The following is a 12,500-nucleotide window of genomic DNA, read 5'->3' as shown; positions in this document are numbered from 1 at the left end:
AATAAGCTCTATCAGATCCTTTCGAGTCCGAAGCATTTCTTTCAGTGTGTTGTGGGAAATCAGAAAGAGGATGCTGTTATAATTATAGCATGTCGCACACATAGTCTTTCCTTTCTTGGCCGTTTTTTTTATCATCTTGAACAAGTTAAAAGGTGGAGAAGAAAGCTTCCATGGTATGTGTCTTGTGATTTCTCAGTGGTTAAAACATCTTGTTGACTGCCGTGGTTTGCATGAATGTCAGGCACACACACACACTTGACTGACCCTATTTACCCCAGTCAGTATTTCATATTTCACCGGACTCGAGCCCCCCCCCCCCCCCCCCCCCGCCCCAACCGCTCAACCCCCCTCACCCACCCACACACATACACACATCCCCCCCTTGGTTATGAAAAATATTAATTAATTTTTTTAATGTCGCACTGATTTAGGTCAATCATGTTACTTGTTGAAGCTGAATTGGTTTGTCGATTTTGCATTTGGTTTGACTTTTAACATGTAAACGGGTCTTGTTGACAGTTGAATTGGGTCAATTTTGCTACAATTGCATTCGTAGTTCTTCACTGAGGTCAATTTTGCTGTAAGTTCACTTGTCCTGATACGGACACGTCTTGTGATCGGCTGGACAAAACAGCAGCAACAACAGCAACAACAATAGCAAGAATATCAACAACAACAACAACAACAACGACAACAGCAACAAACCAATAGCCCCAAAAGGTAGAAATTAATTGAAAGGTTTAACGAGACTTACATTGTGAGTAGAAGTTTGACCACAGTGGCCTAGCGAGCATGCTTCATAACTAAAATTCTGACTAACGCCCTCTCATATAAAACAGAACTAATGTTCTCTCAGTTTTGAAAGCTTCTGTCGTCTTGGCGGGCTTCACGGCGGCCCGTAGTGACCATGAACATCGGAATGGATTGCTGTTTCATGTGGCGCTCCAATCCGGCTGGCACCTAGGGTCAGCTGATGAGCGAGGACAGGGGGGTCTTACACAGTGTTACGCTTCACTGCTGTCCCTCGGTCATGGCTGGCTGACTGTGAGGTCCTCTGCTGTCTTCATGAAGAGGGTCCAGGTCTCTTTGTGGAGACAGCTGGCTGACAAGGCCAGTGGCATTGACTGCGTGTGTTAACATGGCCGGATATTGGGGGAGGAGGGGGAGGAGAGTGGCTGTGGGAGGAGGGGGAAGTGTGTGTGTGTGTGTGTGTGTGTGTGTGTGTTATGATGAAGTGTGTGTGTGCTATGATGAAGTGTGTGTGTGTGTGTGTGTGTGTGTGTGTGTGTGTGTGTGTGTGTGTGTTATGATGGATTTTGTGTGTCAGGGGTGGAGGGGGGGGGGGGGAAATTGGGCGGAGAAGGAGAAGGTGTGCCTCTCTCCGTTTATCTTTCATTATGTGTTAAGGCGTATAGATAGATAGAAAAGTGCTTGAATATACAGACAACATTTCTTCTGTGTCGTATTCTCGTTTACTTAACAATGATGCCAGGATTACGATACAACACAGCTGACCACTCATGCTGTGAATATATTTTCACACACTTGTAAACAATGATTTTTTTTTTTCTATCCTACCTTTTTTGCAGCGCATATCTCTTTTTGTTTTATTTCATTCACAGATACGGTATCAACTTTCGCATATGTATTTTTCGAGTGTCATATCCCCTTTTTCTGTCTGAAAATGTAGTTGTTTTACTATCAAAGTAGAATTTTCTTCAGAGTCCTTGCCGGGGCCAACCCGTTTGTTACCATCGGGTTGTTTTGTTGTTGGTTTTTTGTTGTTGTTGTTGTTGTTGTTGTTGTTTTTATGTGCGCATAGTTCATGCATGCTGAACATGGGACCTCGGTATATAGTCTCAGATCTGAAAGACTAGCACCCAGACCACCACTCAGTGTACAGTGGAAGGTCTGTATATGGAACGGGAACCCGTGGACAGTCGCGACCGACCTAGAGGGTCCCGGGTTCGAATCTCGGTGACGGCGCCTGGTGGGTAAAGGGTGGAGATTTTTCCGATCTCCCAGGCCAACATATGTGCAGACCTGCTAGTGCCTGAACTCCCTTCGTGTGTATACGCAAGCAAAAGATCAAATACGCACGTTAAAAATCCTGTAATCCATGTCAGCGTTCGGTGGGTTATGGAAACAAGTACATACCCAGCATGCACACCCCCGAAAGCGGAGTATGGCTGCCTACATGGCAGGTTAAAAATGATCATACACGTAAAAGCCAACTCGTGTATATACGAGTGAACGTGGGCGTTGCAGCCCACGAACAAAGAAGAAGAAGAAGTGGGGCCCATGACCACAAGGCCACCGCTAGCTCCACACAGTCCCAGTCGCCGTGTACGTACGTACTTGAGGGAGTTAGCTGCTGATCCCTTTTCACGTGTAGATTGGAAGGAGTTTGGGGATTTGTTCAGTTCTGGCTGAGACGTTGTGTCAGACTGATCCCCCCATCCATTTCCCTTGGACTGATTCCCTGAAGATGTATGGCAGTCAGTGGTGTCCGACTTAGACCATCAGAACCGCAGAAGGGGAAACTGCTGTCCCGGCTATCCGGGCTAGAACTGGATGATAGTGGAGAGTGTCTTGCCCAAGTTACATCCCCACTCTCTCGGCCAAGAGGGTTTCCGGACAGTCGGCGTTGGGGATGGTTCCCAAAGGCCAACTAGCCCCCCAAGGTTTCAGCACTGAGCCAGTGCTGTCTTGCCTCCTAGTTCGAGAATCATAGTCCTTCACAAAAAAAAAAACTAAGCTGTAAAAGATTTCCCACTGCAATGGAGAAACCATCAGTTTCAAATGTTAACATTTTTTTGGAAAAAGGTATATATTTCAAACTGTTCTTTATTAAAGTTAGCTAGCTATGTGTTAAATAGTCCAGTTGGATGTTTATTGTAGGTCCCTACACGAACCTCTTTTCAAATAATAATCTACAGAAGTAGTGCATACAATATTTGATTATTGATCATTTTTTTGTCCTAATCCCGCTTCCCCCGTCCAGCCTGTCACACACACCCTTCCAATATTATGTTTTTTCTTTCTCCAATCACTGACACTCACCCTCTCCATTTTAGATTTTGTACTCTATCTTTTCCACATTCTGTTCTCTGTGTGTGTGTGTGTGTGTCTGTCTGTATCTTCCTTTCTTAGTCCCCTCCTCTTTGCCCCCCCCTCCCGCCACCGCCCCTCCCCTCCACCTCAACCGCCACCCTTTTCATTCGAGTATACAGAAATGTCGATTTCTAATTAATAATAACAATTATCATTATGATAGAAATGATAATAATCCAATTGATGATAATAATATCATTTATTTTCTGTCTAATATCATCATGTTAGATGAACAGACTATAAATAAATAAACGAACGAAAACATTTGAAATACAGCTCTCACTTTGTTGTTATCCCGACTGTAGACTTCCGTTACTCTGTGATATAAGCTGAGTGTTGGTAGAGTCGGCCATTTGGGTTCAATGACATATTGGCTAGCCCCCTCGTGGTCAAGTTGTTCTGGGCAGGGGTCTTGTTTTCTGAAGGTTTTGTTGTTTGGGTGGGAAACTCCTGATGTTTGTTAACCACCTATTGGATTTCGCTCTTAAGGTCAAGCTCTTGTTCGAGTGGGAGAGTCCTGAATGTCTCTCAGAGCCGGAAATCCATCTGGCGTTAGACAAGGGTGACATGGTCTTTCTCTTGTTGGAGTTAAGTTAACGACCTGTTGGTGACATGGTCTTTCTCTTGTTGGAGTTAAGCTAACGACCTGTTGGTGACATGGTCTTTCTCTTGTTGGAGTTGAGTTGACGACCTGTTGGTGACATGGTCTTTCTCTTGTTGGAGTTAAGTTAACGACCTATTGGTGACATGGTCTTTCTCTTGTTGGAGTTAAGTTAACGACCTGTTGGTGACATGGTCTTTCTCTTGTTGGAGTTAAGTTAACGACCTATTGGTGACATGGTCTTTCTCTTGTTGGAGTTACGTTTAACGACCTGTTAGTGACATGGTCTTTCTCTTGTTGGAGTTAAGTTAACGACCAATTGGTGACATGGTCTTTCTCTTGTTGGAGTTAAGTTAACGACCTATTGGTGACATGGTCTTTCTCTTGTTGGAGTTACGTTTAACGACCTATTGGTGACATGGTCTTTCTCTTGTTGGAGTTAAGTTAACGACCTATTGGTGACATGGTCTTTCTCTTGTTGGAGTTAAGTTTAACGACCTGTTGGTGACATGGTCTTTCTCTTGTTGGAGTTAGTTTAACGACCTGTTGGTGACATGGTCTTTCTCTTGTTGGAATTACGTTTAACGACCTGTTGGCTTTCGTCAAGTTGTTCTTCAAGGATGGGGTCTTGGTTCGATGAAAGTTGCATTGCTCGGGGGATGGGGGATAGGGGGGTGGGGGAGGGGCGGTCGGAGGGTGTTCTGGCTGTCTGTCTGGGTGGGGTTCCGTCTGTTGACTCTGTCTCTCTTTCCCTCTGCTTACAACAGCTGATTGTATCACGTCTGTTGGGAATGTGCGTGAGACAGGTCCTCAGCTCAGGTCGTCGTGATCCGCTGTGTATGTTTCCTTTTTTTTTTTTTCTTCGTCTGTTTGTGTCTGTTCTTCGTTATATGGTTTTGTCTCAGTTCTGGTCGCACATTCGCTAAGGCTCTCTGCCCATCTGTCACTCTCTGTCCGTCTGTCAGGCTGGTTGTTTCTTTGTTTCTCTCTCTGTCTCTCTCTCTCTCTCTGTCTCTCTCTCTCTCTCTCTCTCTCTCTGTCTCTCTCAAACAGGTTCCATCTGCGATTCTCTCAACACCTTTGTCTCTGACTGTCTCGAAATCTCGCGTGTAGGCCTGTCTATTAAAACGACGAAACAAAATCTTAATATTTCAATGAAAATTCTCGCAGATATTTGATATAGAGATGAAATCGCTCGGATATGTGACTCATGTGTGTGTGTGTGTGTGACTGACGTGTTATTGTGAAGCTCTCAGAAAGCTTTGTATAAATGTACCATGATTGTTATTATTATTATTATTATTAGAACCCAATGGTGTTTTGACAGGTATGTCTGTGTCATGTTCACCATTCTGACATATTGTTTGGCTCGTAAAAAGTTATTGGCTTCACACCATGTGTGGCTTATTTACTTTCGAACTCGTTTGTGTGTGTGTTGTTTTTTTTTCGCTCCGTACTCACCATTCCAAAGTATAACCTTCATTCCGAAATATGTACGAATACATGAGCAGAAGTGATACGTAATAAATATTTTTACGTTACTACTGCTACTACCATATCTCTACTGCTACCTGCTGCTGCTGCTGCTGTTGCTACTATTGATGGTACTGCTGCATTTGTCGTAACGCAAAACAACATTCAATATTTTTTTTATTTTTGTAGCAGCTACTGTTGTCAATGCTACTTCGAACTGCTGCTGTTGTTTCTACTGCTGCCCCATAATCCACACAAACATTATCCTGAAATAAAACAGCTTACCGTGAAAGTATGACTTCTCCACTTGACTTACTTTGCCATGAGCGCGCGCGCGCGCACGCACGCACGCACGCACACACACACACACACACACACACACACACACGCTTACGCATACAAACACACGCACGCATGGACGCACGCACTCACGCACACCCACACACGCATACACACAGACACAGACACACATACACACGAATCTGACAAGGGACCCATCTATTTCGCCACAAGCTGAGATCGTCTGGCCTGGTGGCTGGCTGCTCTCTCTCTCTCTCTCTCTCTCCTGTATCTCTCTGTGTCTCTGTCCATCGAACTCTCACTCCTAGCCCTCCCTCTCTCTCTCTCTCTTCCTGTCTCTCTGTCTCTATTCACCGAACTCACTCCCAGCCCTCTCTCCCTCTCTGTCTGTCTTTCCACCGAGCTCTCAATCCTATCCCCCCCCCCCCTCTCTCTCTCTCTCTGTCTCTCTCTGTCTCTGTCCACCGAACTCACCCCTAGTATAGCCCTCTCTCCCCATCTGTCTGTCTGTCTGTCTCTGTCCACCGAGTTCACTCCCAGCCCTCTCTCTGCCTCTCTCTCTCTCTCTCTCTGGTCAGCGCGCTCTGTCGTCGACCTGCCAGCCCCAGTGAGTGACAGACAGCCTGGACACACACACACACTGACCGCCTCCACCACAAACCCCGTCCGCTAAACCCTAATGCCCCCCCACCCCATCCCTCACCCAACCCTTACCAATCCCCCTCACACACACACACACACATGCAAACTCTTACCGACCTCCCCCCCCCTCCCCCCCCCCCCCCCCCCCCCCCCCCCCCCCCGCCCTCAACTCCCCCCTTTCCTCATTTCTCTCTATCTCGCTCAGTCTTTCTCTCTTTCTCAGTCGGGCTCTCCTCGCAGTCTGTCTAGTTCGCTGGTGTCGTTAAGAACTAACCAAACCGTTTGCGACAAGTGAGAGAGGGTCGGAGCCCCCGTTCTTTTTGTGTGTGAGTGTGTGTGTGTGTTTCTGTGGTCAGTTCGATTGGGCTAGCCTATCTATTTGTGTGTGTGTGTGTGTGTGTGTGTGTGTGTGTGTATTTTGTGTACACGCATACGCAACATGCAACAACGCCAGTTTTGCAACCGTGACTTACTGCGTGTGGTATCTCTTCAGAACAGTTGGTCTTGATAAGCGTGTGCGTGTGCGCGTTGTTGTTTTATCTTTGTCGGACTGATGGTGTTCAATTCTTCTGTGGGATCTTGAAACAACGCTCACCGGGAAAAAAAAAAAAAAAAAAAAAACAACAACAACAAAAAAACCACGGCTACATTTGGTGACGAAATCGGAGAATTCCCTGGTCTTGTGTTGTTGTTTGTTTTGTTTTTTTCTTCCGGTTTTTTTTTCTCCTTATGGATTAAAACTTGAATTGCTTTTTTTTTTCTTTTTCTTTTTAACTAAAGGTGAGTCAGTGAAGTTGACTAGATAGAAAGGAATTTTAATTAACGTTTCAAAAGCAAAAGCATACGAGACGAATCGTTTATATGCACGAGAGAATTGGTGAATGAATGAATGATATGGTCACTTTGTGTGGTGGTGGTGGTGGTGGTGGGAGGGGGTGTGTGAGTGGTGGGGGCAGGGGGGTTCGGGGGGTGGGTGGGTGGGTGGGGGGGGGGGTAGAGAACACGGCCGAGCGTTTATCAGTTGTTGTAGCATTTCTTGTAGCATTTCCTGGTTTTGCTCACGCTGCTGAATCAGTCGCTTGTCAAAGCTGCATGCTGTGCTGGTGTCATATGTCTGGTGTCTTCCTGTTGTTTCTTCTCTTTCTTCTCTTTCTTCTGCTGTGTCGTCATCTGAGCCGTAAATATGTCACGGGCGCTGTTACTGATACGGCATTCATTTTTCTCCGCTCTTAAGGGGAAGATTCACTTCAAATGTCAGTAGTTGTGGTTGTGGATTTTTTTTCCCCCGTGCATCCGGTATTGCCGTACACTTACTTATGTGTTTCCAAGGTAGAGTACTGGCGAATAAAGTACTGACGAGTTTTAAATGATAACTGAATGGAGCGTCTGCACGCGCCTGTGCATTGCAAGCTCACACACATTGACACACACACGCGCGCGCGCGCTCATATTCGCACACACACGCACATACACATATATAGGCATCATAAGTGCACGTGCGTGTGCTTATGTACACGGCAGTCACGGACACACACACAGACACACACACACACACACACACACACACACACACACCGCGAGAGCGAACACCACGGGCGAACGCACACACTAACTGACACACACCGTACACAATTGATACTCATACACTGACGCTGCCCGCGCACGCTGTCTCATCAACGTGAACCACATGGACAGAAAGAGAGAGAGGGAGACAGACCAGACATGTGAACCACATGGACAGAAAGAGAGAGAGGGAGACAGACCAGACATGTGAACCACATGGACAGAAAGAGAGAGAGGGAGACAGACCAGACATGTGAGCCACATGGACAGAAAGAGAGAGAGAGGGAGACAGACCAGACATGTGAGCCACATGGACAGAAAGAGAGAGAGGGAGACAGACCAGACATGTGAGCCACATGGACAGAAAGAGAGAGAGGGAGACAGACAGACCAGACATGTGAGCCACATGGACAGAAAGAGAGAGAGAGAGACCAGACATGTGAGCCACATGGACAGAAAGAGAGAGAGGGAGACAGACCAGGCATGTGAGCCACATGGACGGAAAGAGAGAGAGGGAGACAGACCTGACATGTGAGCCACATGGACAGAAAGAGAGAGAGAGGGAGACAGACCAGACATGTGAGCCACATGGACAGAAAGAGAGAGAGGGAGACAGACCAGACATGTGACCCACATGGACAGAAAGAGAGAGAGAGAGAGGGAGACAGACCTGACATGTGAGCCACATGGACAGAAAGAGAGAGAGAGAGGGATACAGACCAGACATGTGAGCCACATGGACAGAAAGAGAGAGAGAGAGAGGGAGACAGACCAGACATGTGAGCCACATGGACAGAAAGAGAGAGAGAGACAGACAGACCAGACATGTGAGCCACATGGACAGAAAGAGAGAGAGGGAGACAGACCAGACATGTGAGCCACATGGACAGAAAGAGAGAGAGGGAGACAGACCAGACATGTGAGCCACATGGACAGAAAGAGAGAGAGAGGGAGGGAGACAGACCAGACATGTGAGCCACATGGACAGAAAGAGAGAGAGGGAGACAGACCAGACATGTGAGCCACATGGACAGAAAGAGAGAGAGGGAGACCAGTCACGTGAGCCACATGGACAGAAAGAGAGAGAGGGAGACAGACCAGACATGTGAGCCACATGGACAGAAAGAGAGAGAGACAGACCAGTCACGTGAGCCACATGGACAGAAAGAGAGAGAGGGAGACAGACCAGACATGTGAGCCACATGGACAGAAAGAGAGAGAGGGAGACAGACCTGACATGTGAGCCACATGGACAGAAAGAGAGAGAGGGAGACAGACCAGACATGTGAACCACATGGACAGAAAGAGAGAGAGGGAGACAGACCAGACATGTGAGCCACACGGCACACACACACACACACACACACACACACTTTGTTTGCTGGACATCTGATTCGTTAGCTGTTTGCTGATGGAATCAAGCCGAGATGACCTAGTAAAGGAGACAAGTCGGCTCTCCCTCCCTCTCCTTCTCTCTCTCCCGTTTCTCTCTCTCCCTCCCTCCCCCCTCTCTCTCTCCCTCCCTTCCTCTCTCTCTCTCTCCCTCCCTTCCTCTCTCCCTCACTTCTTCTCTCGCTCTCTCTCCTGTAAGGAACCGTACAGGATAAACCGTGTCACACACACATCGCACTTTTTACAAATGACGTCCTCAAGTGTGTGATTTCTTTTTGCTGTCGTGTCGTCGCTGACTTCGTCGGGAAAGTGAGTTTGAAAAGGAAACTCTTGAGATTCAAGGTGACCACCACACGTACAGGTCTTACAGCATCGTCGTGTCGTGCGATTTAGTTCAGCGCTGTGTGTGTGTGTGTGTGTGTGTGTGTGTGGATCTAGTTAATCATGTGAAGGTTTAGTTAAGAATCCACAGACACACCGAGATTTATTGTGTAGTAAGTAGGCCCGCGCTACTTTAGGTTCCTCCCCCCTTCATTGGTGTGAGGTTTTGGGTGTGGGTAGGTAGGTTTCTTTCTTGTCCACAACACTTTATTGCTGTTGAAGGTGGTGTGTTTAAACGACCAAGTGGCGTACGCCCCTCAAGTTGTGTAGTACTGGGGGGTCTTGGAACTTTATTGCAGCAGGCTTTCTTTATATAATACATATTAAGCTACATACACACTCACAGCCAGTGGCTTATCCGGGAACTCAGCCGCGTGTCTGTCACACCAAGTTGTGACTATTATCTGTCAACCTAAAAAGCTGACACACATAGTAAGTCCGTCTTCACTGCCGCGCTCGACGGTCGTCAGTGCAGGCTTGTCAGTGCTCACAAGAGAGTCTCTTCTTTTTCAGTGTGTGGCCAGTGTGAGTGAGAGAGAGAGAGAGAGAGGAGCTTCGAAGGATATAGAGTGTTGAAGGTCTTTTCTTTCGGCTTGGAGCTGTGTGGATCATACAGGTTTGTTTTCATACCTGTTACCTGTACTGGGGCCTGACAGGTGAGACAGGTGGGAGGGGGGGGGTGGAGGGAGGGGGTTAGGGGACCGGAGGAGAGACATGACGAAGACAGCGAGACAGAGAGACAGTGAGAAGACGAGAGGAGGGGGGGTGGTGGATGAAGTTAAAAGTGTGGAGGAGGGTGGTGGGAGTTAAACCGTAAAGAGGTTTGTGTGTGTATGTGTGTGTGTGTGTGTGTGTGTGTAGTGTAGTGTTTGTGTGTGTGTGTGTGTGTGTGTGTGTGTGTGTGTGTAGTGTTTGTGTGTGTGTGTGTGTGTAGTGTGTGTGTGCGTGCGGGTGTGTGTGTGTAGTGTATGTGTGCGTGCGGGTGTGTGTGTGTGTGTGTGTGTGTATGTGTGTAGTGTATATGTGTGTGTATAATGTGTGGTGTGTGTGTGTGTGTGTGTGTGTGTGTGCAGAGAGAGAGAGAGAGAGAGAGAAGATGGATAAGGGGTGATAGAAAGCCCCCACCCCCATCCCCACCCCCTCACCCTCACCCTCACCCTCTCGCCCGTAACTTCATGCTTGTACACTTTTTTTTTCTTTTTTTTTTTCCTTTTTTTTTAATTCTCCAAGCACAACCAGGGAATAATGAAACCCTGTCTTATCTCGCTTGGCTATGTGAGGGGAAAGACAGTGACGGGATGGGACAGAGGGTAGGTCAAAAGGGAGGTGGTGGTGGTGGTGATGGTGGTGGTGGTGGATGATTACGGGGACAGGACAGGAAGGGGTGTTTCTTTCTTCTTCTAGGTTTTTTTTTTTTTCTACACGTAACGGCAGGCTTACAACGAAATACCATAATTATGTGTGTGTGTGGTAGTGTGTGTGTGTGTGTGTATGTGTGTGGGGGGGTGGGGGTGGGGGTCGGTGGGGGGGGGGGAATGTGTGTGTGTCTGTTAATGACAGTCTGTCTGTGTATGTGTGCGCCCGTGCGTGTGTGTGTGTGTGCGTGTGTGCGCGCTGTGTGTGTGTGTGTGTGTGTGTGTGTGTGTGATCATCCCGAGATACACGAGCCGTCCTGTGTGACAGTGAGTGAAGAGGAGGGAGCTAAGCTTTTTTGTGATACAACGTCTGGGACAGCCAGCCAGCTTGTGTAGGCGTACACACACACACACACACACACACACATGTATACACACACACACACACACACACACACACACACACACACAGACCAGACCCTGCTACCACAACACCACCAGCTTTATTATATACCTTGAATAGCAGCGTGGAAAGCTGAGACGGTTTGCCTGCGAACAATACGCTTGCGTTGAACAAGCCAAGCCCACTTGTTGGTAAACACTAACCCCCCCACCCCATCCCACCCCTCCCAATGACCCCTCCCCTCCCTCGCGCCTTCTGACTGAGTAGAGAGAGAGAGAGAGAGGTGTGAAGATCATGTAGGTACGCTGACTGAAATAGAGTGTTCGTTTCTGGTTTCCACACACCCTGTGAAACGTTCAGTGGTTAAATTAACAACTTCGCCCCACCCCCACCCACCCCAACGCACACACTCCTTCGTTCATACTGGTGGTGGTGGTGGTGGTGGTGTTTTTTTTTGTTGTGGTAGTATTTCAGGGAACTGTTTGTTTGCAGGCGACCCGGATTTTTGCTTCATGCTTTTTTTTTATGTGGTGCTCTTTGAAGCGAAACTTGGTGGTGTGCTCGGTTCAACGTGTGATAAAACAAGGAGCTGCATGCAGTTTGAAACTTGTGTTGTTGTTGTTGTTTTTTTTAAGTCCGTCAGTAGTTCGTGGCAGGCCGCATGTATGTCAGTGCAGCTGTTTTGCCGCGAAGCAGGGCATAGGTTGTGTGGACTGAAAGTGGTGTCTACAATGTAGGGTGGGGAAAAAAAAAGAAAAAAAAAGAAAAAAAAGAGCAGGTTGACCTAGCCCGTTCCCACTTTTCGTGGATGAGCGTGCATCAGGTGTGAAGAGTGACGTCAAGCATCAGGTGAGCCTTTCTTTTCTTCCCCTCAGTGCACACACGCTGCACCTCGCGTGCAGGTAGTTAATTATGTGAAGGCAGATGGACAGCGGACTTTCTTCTTCTTCGTTGTCGTCGTCGTCGTTCTTCGTTGCCGCGAGATACACACGCAACACACGCGTGCTTGCTTCGTTTGAACTGACTGTTACGGAGACTGCCCTTTTGTGTGTGTGTGTGTGTGTTACTTGACCAGTGTGACGACAACTTCATGTGGGAGCAGATCATTGCTGGAGCGACTTTTAATTTTACCTTGTCTGTACAGAGAGTGAAGTTTGTGTAGACTGATGTGGTGAGACGAGCCTGAGAATTCTACGTGCTTTTTTTTTATTTTATTTTTTTATCCGTGGCTGGGTTGTAGCGCTTCCTCACTGATGCACACACTGTCCAGTCAGGC

The 12,500-nt window shown here is 47.5% G+C and overlaps 2 protein-coding genes across 6 annotated transcripts in view; both read left to right on the top strand.

The window, feature by feature from the left end:
- LOC143301002 (coiled-coil domain-containing protein AGAP005037-like) overlaps positions 1-12,500 on the top strand; it is a 261,368-nt gene that overhangs the window by 96,093 nt on the left and 152,775 nt on the right. The window lies entirely within an intron of this gene.
- The window catches only part of LOC143301105 (uncharacterized), a 3,808-nt gene continuing 1,089 nt past the window's right edge, over positions 9,782-12,500 (top strand). Inside the window, exons 1-2 of the mRNA XM_076615159.1 lie at positions 9,782-10,082; positions 11,717-12,500. The exon at positions 11,717-12,500 is cut by the window's right edge and continues 1,089 nt beyond it. The gene's annotated coding sequence lies outside the window, so the exon portion shown is untranslated. The remainder of the gene's footprint in view (positions 10,083-11,716) is intronic.

This window comes from Babylonia areolata, chromosome 2, assembly GCF_041734735.1.
Source record: "Babylonia areolata isolate BAREFJ2019XMU chromosome 2, ASM4173473v1, whole genome shotgun sequence".
NCBI lineage: Eukaryota > Metazoa > Mollusca > Gastropoda > Neogastropoda > Buccinidae > Babylonia > Babylonia areolata.
The sequence above is the reverse complement of the archived record's forward strand: the minus strand, read 5'-3'. Positions and strand labels throughout refer to the sequence as shown.